The sequence below is a fragment of the Pleurodeles waltl genome, chromosome 10, assembly GCF_031143425.1.
Source record: "Pleurodeles waltl isolate 20211129_DDA chromosome 10, aPleWal1.hap1.20221129, whole genome shotgun sequence".
NCBI lineage: Eukaryota > Metazoa > Chordata > Amphibia > Caudata > Salamandridae > Pleurodeles > Pleurodeles waltl.
In genome coordinates, this window is record NC_090449.1 from 594,056,531 (window position 1) to 594,072,815 (window position 16,285).

A 16,285-nucleotide genomic window follows, 5' to 3' on the forward strand; every position below is an offset into this window, starting at 1 on the left:
CTGCAGCATCTGAGGGTGCTGGGTGGCATCCTGAGGGCTCTCTGAAGTGTTGAGAGGTCCCTCCTCCTCCTCACACAGAGATGAGACCCCCATATCCCTCCAGGTTCCATCCAGTGCAATTTTGATGAAAAATGCACTTTTGCCGTAGCCAAGGCTTGTTGGTGCCTTCCAACACGTAATCTCATCTGCAACAATCTTCACGCCGTGGGACATCTTTTGCATCATGCAGTAACCCACTAGCTTCTTTTTAGGGTGCATTTCTGCAGTCTTCAACTAATGGGGACTCTTCTTTTGCACCCTCTTCTGGGTTGGCAGGGGCTCCTGTCCTTCCTGGAACTTCTTTCGACGTCTAGCCTTGGTCACGTTCCTTTGCAGGTCTTCAGGTCCAATAATACAGCAGTTGTTCTTTGCAGATTTGGTTGGCTGTCGCAAAATCCCAAAAACGAGGTGTAGTGTGTCCTAAGGAAATTTGCAGTACTTTACTCCTGCTCTGGGATGGGGTAATTTACTTACCTTTACTGTATTCTTACTCTCCCAGCAATTCTGCACACACTACACTTGTCTAGGGGGGAATTTGTGAATCACATTCCACTTTTTTAGTATATGGTTTGTGTTGCCCCTGGACCAAATTTCTCCCATTGCATTCTATAGGATCTCCTTCTGTTTGCATTGTTCGATGACTATTGACTTGTCTAATTTTGGTGTCTAGTGTACATATTGTGTATAATACTTGCCTCCAGAAGGAGTATTGTATCTAAGATATTTTTGGTACTGTGTCACCCAAATAAATACCTTTATTTTTGGTAACACTGAGTATTGTCTTTACTTGTGTATAAGTACTGTGTAACTGTAAGTGGTATTGCATGAGCTTTGCATGTCTCCTAGTTCAGCCTAAGCTGCTCTGCTATAGCTACCTCTATCAGCCTAAGCTGCTAGAACACTACTACATTCACTAACAAGGGATAACTGGAGCCGGTGTAAGGTGCAAGTACCCAAAGTACCCACTGCAAACCAGGCCAGCCTCCTACAGATAGTGAAAGACTGACATGTCTCTAACTTCTGTTGTCTGTGGGTTGCTAGTTATTCACACCTATGCTGAGTCATAAAGTGAGCAGCAGTACTTAACTATGTTATCATTTGCATTTTCCCAACCTACATATAGAAAAGTGCTGTGAAAGTGATAACAAGTTTGTCTATCTATATCATCAAATGTAAAATGTACCCTGATTAAACTGTAAATGTGAGATGGGACTTCGAGAAGTTGGTACATTTGTGCATATATTTTGTGGTCAAGAGGTATTACAGTTAACAGTTACTTAGAGCTGAAGAAATGACTCACACATGATCTGTGGTTTACTGGTGTTTAATAAGGAGTGCACATTCATATGTGGGAATTGGATCAAATTAAATGCTTATAAACATCGAAGGGCTCAGTCATGGTGGATGAAATCATCAGGGTAGCTACAACAGCATTTGGAGCCTCAAGTCCAGTGTTCTTATACAATTGGAAAATGGAGATTGGTCATAGGACAGCCAACAGCTATCAATGACAAACTAGGGTATTAGAAAGGGGTCTTTGGTTGGCAGTTAGGTTACCGCCTGTCCAAGCAAGGACCCCATTCTAGTCAGGGTAAAAGAGACTCACCCTCAGCCAACTCCTGCTTACCCCCTTGTTAGCTTGGCATGAGCAGTAGGCTTAACTTCAGAGTGCTAGGTGTAAAGTATTTGTACCAACACACATAGTAACTTAATGAAAACACTACAAAACGACACAACACAGGTTTAGAAAAATAGAAAATATTTATCTAAACAAAACAAGACCAAATACGACAAAAGTCCACAATACACAAGTCAAGTTATCAATTAAAAAGCAAAAAGAGTTTTCATGGAATTTTAAACACACAATAACACTGTTAGCGTGAAAATGTACCTTGGGCCCGTCAAAAATAACCCCCCCTTGGGCGAGTGTGCGTCAAAAGGGCTTGCAATGTGTCGATTTCACTCACTCATGAGATCTTGCATCATTTCTCCTTTCATCGGGTCGGTGTGCATTGTTTCTTCTCTCTGTAGGAGAGTGATGCGTCGATCCGGTCAGCACTCTCGGGTCGGGCAGGCCTTGCCTAGTTTTTAGACGCCCAGCGGTGGTTGCATCAGAAAAATCCAGCCGCACGATGATCCGAAAACCAAGCAGCGTGGGTTGCGATCTCACCAGCCTCCGTCAGCAATGCTGTGCAATGTTTCTCCAGCCCCGGGCGTTGATCTTCGGGTCGCGTTGCAGGCGAGCGTCGATTTTCATCCGCGAAGCCGGCAGCGCGTTGATTCTTCAGCCGCAGATCGGACTTACTTCGATCTTTTCCCCGCACGACGTTCTGTGCATGAATTTCTTCCTCTTAGGCTGCCAGCTTCTCCTTTCAGAGTCTCTCTGGAGACTCCAGGTGCTGGCAGAGAGAAGTCATTGTTGTCCCTGAGACTTTAAACAACAGGAGGCAAGCTCTAAATCAAGTCCTTGGAGATCTTCACAATATGGAAGGCACACAATGTCCAGTCTTTGCCCTCTCGCTCTGGCAGAAGCAGCAACTGCAGGATAGCTCCACAAAGCACAGTCACAGGCAGGGCAGCTCTTCTTCCTCAGCTCTTCAGCTCTTCTCCAGGCAGAGATTGCCGCTTGGTCTCCAGAAGTGTTCTAAAGTCTGTGTTTTTGGGTGCCCTTCTTATACCCATTTTCTCCATTGAAGTAGGCCTACTTCAAAGCAAAGTCCCTCTTGAATGTGAAATCCTACCTTGCCCAGGCCAGGCCCAAGACACTCACCAGGGGATTGGAGACTGCATTGTGTGAGGGCAGGCAAAGCCCTTTCAGGTGTGAGTGACCACTCCTCCCCTCCGTCTTAGCACAGATGGCTCATCAGGAAATGCAGACTACACCCCAGCTCCCTATGTGTCACTGTCTAGCGTGAGGTTCAACCAGCCCAACTGTCAAACTGACCCAGACAGGGAATCCACAAACAGGCAGAGTCACAGAAATGGTATAAGCAAGATATTTTTCACTTTCTAAAAGTTGCATTTTCAAACAGACAATCTTAAAATCAACTTTATTAAAATATGTATTTTTTAATTGTGAGCTCCGAGACCCCATACTTCACATGTCCATCCGCTCCCAAAGGGAATCTACAATTTAATCAGATTTAAAGGTAGCCCCCATGTTAACCTAAGAGAGGGACAGACCTTGCAACAGTATAAAACGAACTTAGCAGTACTTCACTGTTAGGATATATAAAACACATTACTACATGTCCTACCCTAACCATACACTGCACCCTGCCCTTGGGGCTACCTAGGGCCTACCTTAGGGGTGTCTTACATGTCAGAAAAGGGAAGGTTTAGGCCTGGCAAGTGGGTACATTTGCCAAGTCGAATTTACAGTTTAAAACTGCACACACAGACACTGCAGTGGCAGGTCTGAGGCATGATTACAGAGCTACTTATGTGGGTGGCATAACCAGTGCTGCAGGCCCACTAGTAGCATTTGTTAAAAAAGAAGAACAGAATGCAGCAGGCCTTGCAAGAATGCAGCAATCCCTATTTTTACCCAGTAAACCACATTACGTGTAACAGTAGTAACAATACAGTCCTATGGTGTGCAGCTCCACCAAGGCCCCTGCTGCAAGAAAGAGACCTAAGAGGCAAAGAAGGCCCCAACAACGTAGGACATAAGGGGGTGCACCACTCCAAGTTATCCAATTAAAAGCAAGTCAAAGTAGAAAATTCAATCGTAAAGGGAAAAACGAAACACAACGCGAGAGAGGGGAGAGACAGCAGAATAACAGGCCCGCACCAGTTGGATACCCCTTCAGCCCCTAACACGATGAGTGAGGATTAACTTATGCCCCTGAGCACTTGCTCTTTGCGAATCAAACCTTTTCCTGCTCCATTAGGAGGACGATTCTGCCCTAAAGAAGCCCTTTTTGTGTCGGGCGAAACGCATTGGCTGTTCCTTTGCTGTATCAAGTTCCCTACACTAAATAAAAAATCTTCGGGAAAAAATCCACAAAAGCCTTGTATGGTTACTTACTGAATACTATTGAACTTTCTACTTTGACTTGCTTTTAATTGGATAACTTGGAGTGGTGCACCCCCTTATGTCCCACTAGTAGCATTTGATTTACAGGCCCCGGACACCTCTAGTGCACTGTACTAGGGACTTACCAATAGATCAAATATGCCAATCATGAATAAACCAATTACATACATATTTTGTAAAGGAGCACTTGCACTTTAGCACTGGTTAGCAGTGGTAAAGTGCCCAGAGTAACACAAACAGCAAAATCAGAGTCCAGCACACATCAACAACCTGGGAAACAGAGGCAAAAAGTCAAGAGAGACCACACCAAGGATGAAGAGTCTAACATAGGGGAACCAATCAGTAGAGGTTCACTTCCTGGCAGTGGTTGAAGTCTTGGCTTCTGCTCCTCCTGGATGTTTAGGTGGACATCCATTTTCGTGAGGGGATTCGTCAGCTACCGAAGCAGGAGTGTCTGAGGCATGTCCTTCTCTGGCAAGCCTCCATTCCACTAGCTGCCACAGAAATTGAAGGGGAAGATATCACATTGCTAGTGAAAGGGTCCAGCTGATGTGTACATAACCTACTCAGGGTGGTATTCATGTCCTCAGCACCCCTGCAATGGCAGCAAAATGAATTTTGGTCCCTCTGCTTGATCTCCCCCATCATGGTGAGTAACTGGCCCTTCACGCATTTGGATTGTTGGTAAGCTCCCAAGACTTGAGAGATGGTGTCCTGGCCAGTTGCTTCCCTAGGAGCCTCCATCCTTGAGCCCACAACATCCCTCCCACACACCATATCCCTAGTGCCTGAGCCCCTGGTACTGTTTGCCCATTTCCACTGGTTCCAGGTTCATCATTGTCTGGGTTTATGACTTGTGACTCAGGTACCTGCACTGGGAGGCACATGATGGTTGACCCTGTCCTTGGCACACAGGATTGGGGGTGAATGTTACCTGTGATATTGTAGCAACAAGACTGGGAGGAGTCGATGTAGACAGGGTGAGGCTGACAATTGTTGACTGACCAGGTGTCCCAGATGGTCTGGAGTCATCCTTAATGTCCACACATCCAGGAGTGATTTCCTCACTGAGGGCTTCATCCAGAGGGGAAGTGGCTGTCTCTGGTGTCCTTTCCATTGTCACAATGGCTAGGTTACCTCTAGGAGAAGTGAAACACACAGTTACTGAAAATTCTACAAGTGACATCAAACTTTGACCGGTAGACATGCTATGTGACATGCACACAGAGCCTTTACCTGATCCATTGATATGACAATGGCACCTGCTTCCAAATTTGGGTTAAAGCTATATGGGAAACAGAGGTTACCTATATCATACACCTTGCTACAAGATGTTGGAGTATCTTGCTGGTAAATGGATTTACATTTTAAAGATATTTCCCAGTTAGGTGTATGGCATATTTGAGTCAGCTAATAGCTGCAAAATGTACAATGGAAACAGAGCTGGCCAACATAATTGGAGAAGGCATTATACCTGGGCCTCTGTATTGGAGTACTCCAGGTACATCCAGCTTCCTATATGTGTATGCCTCCCAGGTGAGTACATTACATAGTTGGAATGATGATTAAAAGACCCGTTTAGCAGGGAACACAGCTGTAACTCTGTGTTGGATGGAATTATACTGGCAGATGCCCATAGTGTTAGACACTTGGGGCAGGGCAAGACCTTTGACAGGCTTTGGGGGCTACCTTTAAATCCGATTAAAGTGTAGGTGCCCTTTGGGAGCGGATGGACATGTGGGGTTTGGGGTCTCTGAGCTCACAATTTAAAAATACATATTTTAGTAAAGTTGATTTTAAGATTGTGTGTTTGAGAATGCCACTTTTAGAAAGTGAACTTTTTCTTGCTTATACCATTTCTGTGACTCTACCTGTTTGTGGATTCCCTGTCTGGGTCAGTTTGACAGTTGGGCTGGTTGCACCTCACCCTAGACAGTGACGCAAAAGGAGCTGGGGTGTAGTCTGCATTTCCTGAGGAGCCATCTGTGCTAGGGGGGAGGGGAAGAGTGGTCACTCACACCTGAAAGGGCTGTGCCTGTCCTCACACAATGCAGTCTCCGACCCCCTGGTGAGTGTCTGGGGCCTGGCCTGGGCAAGGCAGGATTTTGCATTCAAAATAGACTTTACTTTGAAGTAGGCCTACTTCAAAGGAGAAATTGAAACCACAGACTTTAGATCACTTCTGGACATCAAGAGGAACCTCTGCCCGGAGAAGAGCTGAAGAGCTGAGGAGAAGTGCTGCCCTGCCTGTGACTGTGCTTTGTGGAGCTATCCTGCAGTTGCTGCTTCTGCCAAAGTAAGAGGGCAAAGACTGGACTTTGTGTGCCTTCCATCTTGTGAAGAAATCTCCAAGGGCTTGATTTAGATCTTGCCTCCTTCTGGTTGAAGTCTCAGGGACAGCAAAGACTTCTCTCTGCCAGCACCTGGAGTCTCTAGAGAGACTCCTGCTCTGACAAGTGGTGCCCTATCTGGGCCCTTCAAAGGAAAGCTGGCAGAAATCCAAGGAAATCGACTTCGGACGACTTCGGACCAATGCCGCTGCTGAATCCAGTGTCGCCGCCTGCACCCGACTCCGTGACCTTCGCTGGAATGCGATGACCTTCGCAGGCCCGACGCCACTGCAGCCCCGCTGAAGTCCATGACTCCGTGGAAGTCGCTGCACCATGTTGTGACCGCCGCCGCTCGAAGTGCGCAGATTCAACGTTTCACACAGACGCCGAGATCCCCGACTTCGCGCATCGACTTGCTTTCACTCTTCACCAATGGTACTGTACTTGGGGGTCTACGCGACTCCGTGTCCAGCGCCGCTGATGTCGGCTTGTTGGGAACAACTCCGTCACGACACTGTGTTAACACCTCATCGAAGCATTTTGTGTTTCTAAACGCTATTTTTTTAGTTTAATCTTTAAAAATCTATAACTTTACTTGTGTATGTCGGATTTTTGTCATTTTGGTCTTATTTGGTTTAGATAAATATTTCATATTTTTCTAAACTGGTGTTGTGTCATTTTGTAGTGTTTTCATTAAGTTACTGTGTGTGTTGGTACAAATAATTTACACCTAGCACTCTGAAGTTAAGCCTACTGCTTTGCCAAGCTACCAAGGGGGTAAGCAGGGGTTAGCTGAGGGTGATTCTCTTTTACCCTGACTAGAGTGAGGGTCCTTGCTTAAACAGGGAGTAACCTGACTGTCAACCAAAGACCCATTTCTAACACGTAGCATTGCTGTCATCACCATAGACTGTACAATTGTGGAGCAATCAGGTGTGTTGAATTGTTTGTTAGTTTTAACACACAGGTCAATTTTATTTGTAGTACACTGTTCTGGTTTTCTTTATGGTAGAATAGTGCATGCTAGGAGTTGTAGTGCTGTCAGTCCCTGTACTACCCATGCCATACATAGACACTGGGGCCCCAGGTGAGTTTAATTGACATGAGAGGTGGCAGAGAGGGGTATTTGGACAGTTAGACATAGGGGTGGTAAGTGTTTTGGTTAGTTAAGATGTCAAAAGGTGATCAGTGATCATGTAAGACAAAAGTTCATAGTTGTTGTGACTTACCCGACTCCACTCCCCCAGGTATCCCTGTCAAGCCCTGAGGATTCAGGATGTCCAAGACCTTCTCCTCCCATGATGTGAATTGTAGGGGAGCAGGTGGGGGGCCACCGCCAGTCTTGCTGACTGCCAGCCAGTCACTTGGGGCCATGGAACACACCTTCCCCCTCTTCCTGAGGTCCTCCCTTGTGCGTAGATAGTTGCCTACTGAATTGACCCTGTTGGCTATTCTTTGCCACATCGCCATTTTCCTGACGATAGATGTTTGCTGGACTTGTGCTCCAAATAGGTGTGGCTCTACTCTCATGATTTCATCCATCATGACCCTCAATTCATCATCTGTGAAATGGGGATGTTTTTGTGGGGACATGGTAGTGGTGGACGAGACGGGAAGGATGTAACAAAATAAGGACATTGAAATGGTGATGAAGTGAGGGTGCTGTGATGCGAGTGGATGACCGATGGTGTCTAATGTGTAGGGTACTTATTGTTGTGTTTTGGGGGTATTGTGCAGGTGTGTGTTGTGTGCAACAGGATGTGTGTACATGTGTCTAATCTATGGATACTGATATATGAGTGCAGCCTTTTTTGAGCTGTGTATGGCGTTCAGGTTGCAAAGAATTGTGGTATGGGAAGAGATGTGATATATGGTGCAGTGTGTAGGTGTGTCAGATGTATGGATGTGTATCAGGTGTGGGGTTCTCAAACTATCCAATGTACTGTGGTGTACTACTGTATTGCCCGCCAACTGCTGTGGTCTGCACCACCATCGGTCTTCCACCATGGAAGAACTGCTTTTGTGATTTGTGGGTCACAATAGGTTCCGTGATTGTTCAGCAGACTGGTAGTGCTGGTGGTGGGACTGCCTCTTTCCTGCCCTCCTGAGGCCTGGCGGTGTCACGATTCTGCCTGTGTTTTGGCGGTCTTCGCTGTGTGGCTTGTAATATGGCAGTCTGTATGACTGTCAACATGGCGGTCTTTTGGCGGCTGCCACCACTGAGGTCTTACCGTCAGACTGCCAAACTCGTAATGAGGCCCAAAGTGTCCACTTATTTAATGTTTGATTTTCTGTTTGAGTTTTGTCTTATTTCTTGTCAGTGTAACTACTGTTTTTTTTCTGTTTTGTGATTTCTGGATTCTAAATCATTGATGAATATAGCAACGGAAAATTTAGGGCCTGGGGTAAGAAGTGTGATGATTTGCAAACAGGCTTCCAACTGATTTACAAAGGTGAAATCAGTATATCAGGATGTACTAAACCTTAAGAAACATTACATTTTCAAAAATTGCACAGCAATCTGATTATGTAGGAATCTAACTTGGGTGGAAATAACCATCCCTAAAAAGCAATTACCAAAAACGAATTTGCAAATAATACGCACATACATTCACAACTAGTGAAGAGTCACAAGGCTAACAAATTCCATTCACAAAATACCATGAAGTGGAAGTACGTAGTAACAAGATGCAGAGTATAAAAAGAAGCCCAAAATGCATTGCAAGTTTCACAATGTCAGCACTTTCTGAAGTAGAGAGGAGTATGTACATACACACAGCTCAATAGAAGAGAAGAAGTGAGAGGATTTTCAGGTAAGTGGTGACTCTATTTCATAATACAGTAGACAAAATATATTTTAGGCAAAGGCTAAATAAATAGGTAATATTTGCACTAGTTGATAAACTGAAGCCCATGCTAGGCAGGATTACTTAACACATACACGTCCTGTCTTGCATATGTTTACAGTTACTAGGCTATTGTAGCAGTTACAGGTGTCATATCACAGACCATCCTATCAAGAATGTTTCATATCTTCCCTAATGCCATACTGTCAGGAATGCACATGCATAGCACAGACCTCGACCAGGACCATTATGATTATGCAATTCAGTGACCACAGCTTTTTTCACATAATTATGGATTGCTATATTTGCCACATAATTCACCATCTGTTGCATAATCTACAGATTTTATGAAAAAAATGTTTTCTAGCTCAAATGGATCAAAAGTTACTAACAACATGTGTTTACGCTCAGAAGAAGATCCTTCGCAATGGTTAACTAGTCATCTTTCATTTGCTTATTTCTGTATTTAGTTGGTAAACTGATACAATTGGGGTGAACTATTTTCCCAGACAGTTTTACTATGTGTTAAATTGACAAAAAAATTAATTAAAACTATCACTAAATGTGCCTCATAATTTGCCTTTTCTTGCCACATAATTAGGCAGTCCTGCTGCATAGTTTTGTGCTCCACTGCTGCATAATTCCAGTGGCCCTGGCCCTAGAAATCTTCACAGTTACAAAATACAACAGTGGAATGTTATTCAATAACACACTTTTCACACGTAATAGGGTGTGTAGATGGTACCCATGTCCTATTGTGTTCTCCTCTATTGATGTAAGCATAAGAACTGAAATGCTCAACACTTATTCAATATTCAGGAGGTGTGCAATGCTATATGCGTAATCACAGACGTTGTAGCACAGGGGTCAGGGAGCATGAAAAACACTTACATAATTAGATACTCTGCACTGTATAACTAACTAGCAAGAAGACACCTGTCACAGCTAGGCTACCACAACAGATGGTAACTTAAAATCTTGTGGAAGTAAGAAGAGTATCCAGAAGCCCACGTCTTCCAAACCCTGCTACCACTGGAGAAATTAATAACTCTCTCAGTCACAACAGCCCTCGTAGAAAATGGAAATTGAAGGAGTAAAGGAAAAAACATGCAAAATAAGAATTAGATCCACACTGGACATTTAAATAGACTTGAAGGCCTCTGCAACCTCCCAAGGTAACTATTGTCTGGAAAATTCAAGCAATGCTATTACTTCTCCAGTCCTCACTTTAAGGGAATTACTATAGGCTTGCAATACCAGTAGAAAAGTTCTTACCAAAGTTTCCCTCTTTTCCTGCTGTAACCCAGAAATTAAACACAATCTATTCCAGAAAACAAACTCAGTAATTATGATCTCAAAAAAGATGGAGTACTTTCTAATTATGCATTCAAGTACTGTGTTCCTTTCTAAGGAACATACATTTTGTTAAGCATAATACCTTGTTGGACTGTTGTACCAAGAATTACGTCAGTCCTAAATATAATAAGAAATAAATCTGATTTAAACAATAAGCAGTGCTCTGAAAAGTCCAAAGTTAAAGAAAAACAAAATCCCAGAATATAAGGTCTGATTTAGATCCTGTCGGAGGAAAATACTTCATCACAAACAAGACAGATATCCTGTCCCTCAGATTATGATCCCATTATATCCTGTGGGGATTGTAATACGGCAGACAGGATTGTTGTCAGGTTTGTGACAGAGTATTCCATCTGCCAAGATCTATAACAGGCCCATAGTCTCTTAATTCAAATTCATGATCAAAAGTCTTTCCCACAAACATATACATGTATTTTCCACTCCTTTCATCACTTTCTAGGATGGTTCCAACAAATATAGAGCTGAGGATCCAAGTGAACCTTCCAATCTGTGGCCACTGAGGGAACGGTAAGTGATATCAGAATAGTACTTGAAGCATGTATCTGACCATAATGTAATAAAATAGATTAATGTTGGTAATGTGTGCCTTACTTGTCTTTTACAGGAACCAACGACGAGGGAAGAACACAATTCACTTCTTGGACCAGCATCAAACCCAGCAAAGCATGTGCTTTTGAATTTTCCAAGAGACAATAATAGGACAAAGATCCAGGTAAGTACACAGGTTCAGAACACAAGCGCAACCAAAATATCCGCAAAAACACAGGAGTACATAACAGGCTACTCCCAAGAATTACAGGCAAGCACGGGCTCTCAAACATGCTTCTTAACTTCATGCCCGAGAGCCAGTAGCGCATTCGGAGTGATCACGTGGGATGGGGCTGCCTGGGGGCTACAAAAGACTAGAGTGCACTCTCTGCGCTCATCTGTCCTGCTCTGGCTGCCATATTGATTGCCCGAGCCCTGGGTGCATGGAAGCATTATTACAGTACACCCCTTGTTAAAATTCTCCCACACCTTAGGTTTGTCAGAGTAAAGAAAGTAAAACCTTTTCACCTGTCATGGTGCATGTACATACCCAGCAGGCTCCAATGGTCTATTCTCAGGTCCCTACCCTTTCTAGTTAATTAGATAATATATTCAACCACCTACCCTCTTGGAATCCAAAATTGCCTTCACTTCTTATTCTAAGGCAGGGTTCTGCAAAGTCAGTCCTGGAGAGCCATGTCCTTGCCAGATTTTTAGCATATTCACATTTAGAAACATGTAGATTTCTGAAGCATCTTTTTTCTAAATGTGGATATGCTAAAAACCTGGCATGGACCCGGCTCTCTAGGGCCGCCTTCGCAGAACCCTGTTCTAAGGCATTTCCCACATCTATAGGTGGTGAAGCAGTAGGTAAACTGGTTCCTTCAATCGCTTGTTTCACTAAGGAAACATGAAAAGCATGATGGAACTTTAAAGAGGCTGGTAAGTCTAATTTCAGGGATGCTGGGGTAATCATCTTACAGACTTTAAATTAAACAGTCCCACAAATTTCAGCTGGAAGTTGTTTCCTTTTGATTTTATTTGTTGATATTTAGTGGATGACCATACTGAGGGCCAGATTCAAAAAGGTAAAGTAAGATTTTTGGTGTAAGTGTAGACCTGTGGAAGGAGGTCATACCTTCCAGTGTGGCAGAAGCCTTTTTTCATGGCCTTGGAGTTGTTTAACATCTCCCAAAGTGGACAGAAAGCTGTCTGTGTGTCGGTGCCTTTGTGAGGCCACTGGACTAGAAGGGGCACAGAGTGGCAGCTTGGTAAAAAGTGACATTAATTTCACCTTTGCAAACATGTCGCATTTAATGCCAAGAATAATTTGATTCCTTACATGACCCACTTTGGTAGTCTCAGTCAAATGTTAGCTACTCTGTACCAGCTTGTGGGGCTACCAACCTTACCCACAGCAAAATTACAATTTTGAAGTGTTGCTGCTGAGGCATATCATAAACTATATGTCTTACTTAACAAAATCAGGCTCGCTGCCATAGAACTCTATATGCCTTCATTGTGGGAGACTTATATCTAATGATAAGGAATAGGGTGCTTTACCGAACTGGCAGAGTCGAATTGGGCAGAGAAAACACTGTCCTTCGAGTCTGCAATGGCAGGCTGGGGACTATAATTTTGAATCTTGTCATATGAAGGGTGGCACAAACAGTGCTGCAGCCCTGAGTGGCCACTCTGTCTTACATGAGCTGGGGACCATATATTAGGGACTTATGAGTAAGCCATGCCTTGCTAATTGGGCACTTTCAATGCTACATGCAATTTGTATGGGGTTAAAACACTGGCACTGAGGCCTATTTAGTGAGCCTCAGTGTGAGAAAGTAGCCTCTTTCTAGCCTTGTTACCCCCACTTTTGGCCTGTTTGTGAGTGTATGTCAGGGTGTTTTCACTGTCTCACTGGGATCCTGCTAGCCAGGGCCCAGTGCTCATAGTGAAAACCCTATGTTTTCAGTATGTTTGTTATGTGTCACTGGGACCCTGCTAGTCAGGACCCCAGTGCTCATAAGTTTGTGGCCTATATGTATGTGTTCCCTGTGTAGTGCCTAACTGTCTCACTGAGGCTCTGCTAACCAGAACCTCAGTGGTTATGCTCTCTCATTTATTTCAAATTGTCACTAACAGGCTAGTGACCAATTTTACCAATTTACATTGGCTTACTGGAACACCCTTATAATTCCCTAGTATATGGTACTGAGGTACCCAGGGTGTTGGGGTTCCAGGAGATCCCTATGGGCTGCAGCATTTCTTTTGCCACCCATAGGGAGCTCTGACAATTCTTACACAGGCCTGCCACTGCAGCCTGAGTGAAATAACATCCACGTTATTTCACAGCCATTTTACACTGCACTTAAGTAACTTATAAGTCACCTATATGTCTAACCTTTACCTGGTAAAGGTTAGGTGCAAAGTTACTTAGTGTGAGGGCACCCTGGCACTAGCCAAGGTGCCCCCACATTGTTCAGGGCCAATTTCCCTGACTTTGTGAGTGCGGGGACACCATTACACGCGTGCACTACATATAGGTCACTGCCTATATGTAGCTTCACAATGGTAACTCCGAATATGGCCATGTAACATGTCTATGATCATGGAATTGCCCCCTCTATGCCATCCTGGCATAGTTGGCACAATCCCATGATCCCAGTGGTCTGTAGCACAGACCCTGGTACTGCCAAACTGCCCTTCCTGGGGTTTCACTGCAGCTGCTGCTGCTGCCAACCCCTCAGACAGGCATCTGCCCTCCTGGGGTCCAGCCAGGCCTGGCCCAGGATGGCAGAACAAAGAACTTCCTCTGAGAGAGGGTGTGACACCCTCTCCCTTTGGAAAATGGTGTGAAGGCAGGGGAGGAGTAGCCTCCCCCAGCCTCTGGAAATGCTTTGTTGGGCACAGAGGTGCCCAATTCTGCATAAGCCAGTCTACACCGGTTCAGGGGACCCCTTAGCCCTGCTCTGGCACGAAACTGGACAAAGGAAAGGGGAGTGACCACTCCCCTGACCTGCACCTCCCCTGGGAGGTGTCCAGAGCTCCTCCAGTGTGCTCCAGACCTCTGCCATCTTGGAAACAGAGGTGCTGCTGGCACACTGGACTGCTCTGAGTGGCCAGTGCCACCAGGTGATGTCAGAGACTCCTTCTGATAGGCTCCTTCATGTGTTAGTAGCCTATCCTCTCTCCTAGGTAGCCAAACCCTCTTTTCTGGCTATTTAGGGTCTCTGTCTCTGGGGAAACTTTAGATAACGAATGCAAGAGCTCATCCGAGTTCCTCTGCATCTCTCTCTTCACCTTCTGATAAGGAATCGACTGCTGACCGCGCTGGAAGCCTGCAAACCTGCAACATAGTAGCAAAGACGACTACTGCAACTCTGTAACGCTGATCCTGCCGCCTTCTCGACTGTTTTCCTGCTTGTGCATGCTGTGGGGGTAGTCTGCCTCCTCTCTGCACCAGAAGCTCCGAAGAAATCTCCCGTGGGTCGACGGAATCTTTCCCCTGCAACCGCAGGCACCAAAAAGCTGCATTACCGGTCCCTTGGGTCTCCTCTCAGCACGACGAGCGAGGTCCCTCGAATCCAGTGACTCTGTCCAAGTGACCCCGACAGTCCAGTGACTCTTCAGCCCAAGTTTGGTGGAGGTAAGTCCTTGCCTCACCTCGCTGGGCTGCATTGCTGGGAACCGCGACTTTTGCAGCTACTCCGGCCCCTGTGCACTTCCGGCGGAAATCCTTTGTGCACAGCCAAGCCTGGGTCCACGGCACTCTAACCTGCATTGCACGACTTTCTAAGTTGGTCTCCGGCGACGTGGGACTCCTTTGTGCGACTTCGGGTGAGCACCTTTTCATGCATCCTTGTAGTGCCTGTTTCTGGCACTTCTCCGGGTGCTACCTGCTGCTGAGAGGGCTCCTTGTCTTGCTCGACGTCCCCTCTCTCTCTTGGTCCAATTTACGACCTTCTGGTCCCTCCAGGACCACAGCAGCGTCCAAAAACGCTAACCGCACGATTTGCAGCTAGCAAGGCTTGTTGGCTTTCTTTTGGCGGGAAAACACTTCTGCACGACTCTCCACGGCGAGAGGGATCCGTCCACCAAAGGGAAAGTCTCTAGCCCTTTTCGTTCCTGCAGAAACCTCAGCTTCTTCTGTCCAGTAGAAGCTTCTTTGCACCCGCAGCTGGCATTTCCTGGGCATTTGCCCATCTCCGACTTGCTTGTGACTTTTGGACTTGGTCCCCTTGTTCCACAGGTACCCTAGATTGGAAATCCACAGTTGTTGCATTGTTGGTTTGTGTCTTTCCTGCATTATTCCTCTAACACGACTTCTTTGTCCTTAGGGGAACTTTAGTGCACTTTGCACTCACTTTTCAGGGTCTTGGGGAGGGTTATTTTTCTAACTCTCACTATTTTCTAATAGTCCCAGCGACCCTCTACAAGGTCACATAGGTTTGGGGTCCATTCGTGGTTCGCATTCCACTTTTGGAGTATATGGTTTGTGTTGCCCCTATCCCTATGTTTCCCCATTGCATCCTATTGTAACTATACATTGTTTGCACTGTTTTCTAAGACTATACTGCATATTTTTGCTATTGTGTATATATATCTTGTGTATATTTCCTATCCTCTCACTGAGGGTACACTCTAAGATACTTTGGCATATTGTCATAAAAATAAAGTACCTTTATTTTTAGTATAACTGTGTATTGTGTTTTCTTATGATATTGTGCATATGACACTAAGTGGTACTGTAGTAGCTTCACACGTCTCCTAGTTCAGCCTAAGCTGCTCTGCTAAGCTACCATTATCTATCAGCCTAAGCTGCTAGACACCCTATACACTAATAAGGGATAACTGGGCCTGGTGCAAGGTGCAAGTACCCCTTGGTACTCACTACAAGCCAGTCCAGCCTCCTACATTGGTAGTGCAGCGGTGGGATAAGTGCTTTGAGACTACTTACCACTCTTGTCATTGTACTTTTCATAAGAGAAAAATATACAAAACAAGGTCAGTGTATATACACATAGCCAAAAAGTTTTGCATTTCCTCTTTTCACTCTTTTCTAAGTGCTGAAAAGTACTTCTAACTTTCCAAAAAGTTCTAAAAAGTTTTAAAAGTTTTTTTTCTCT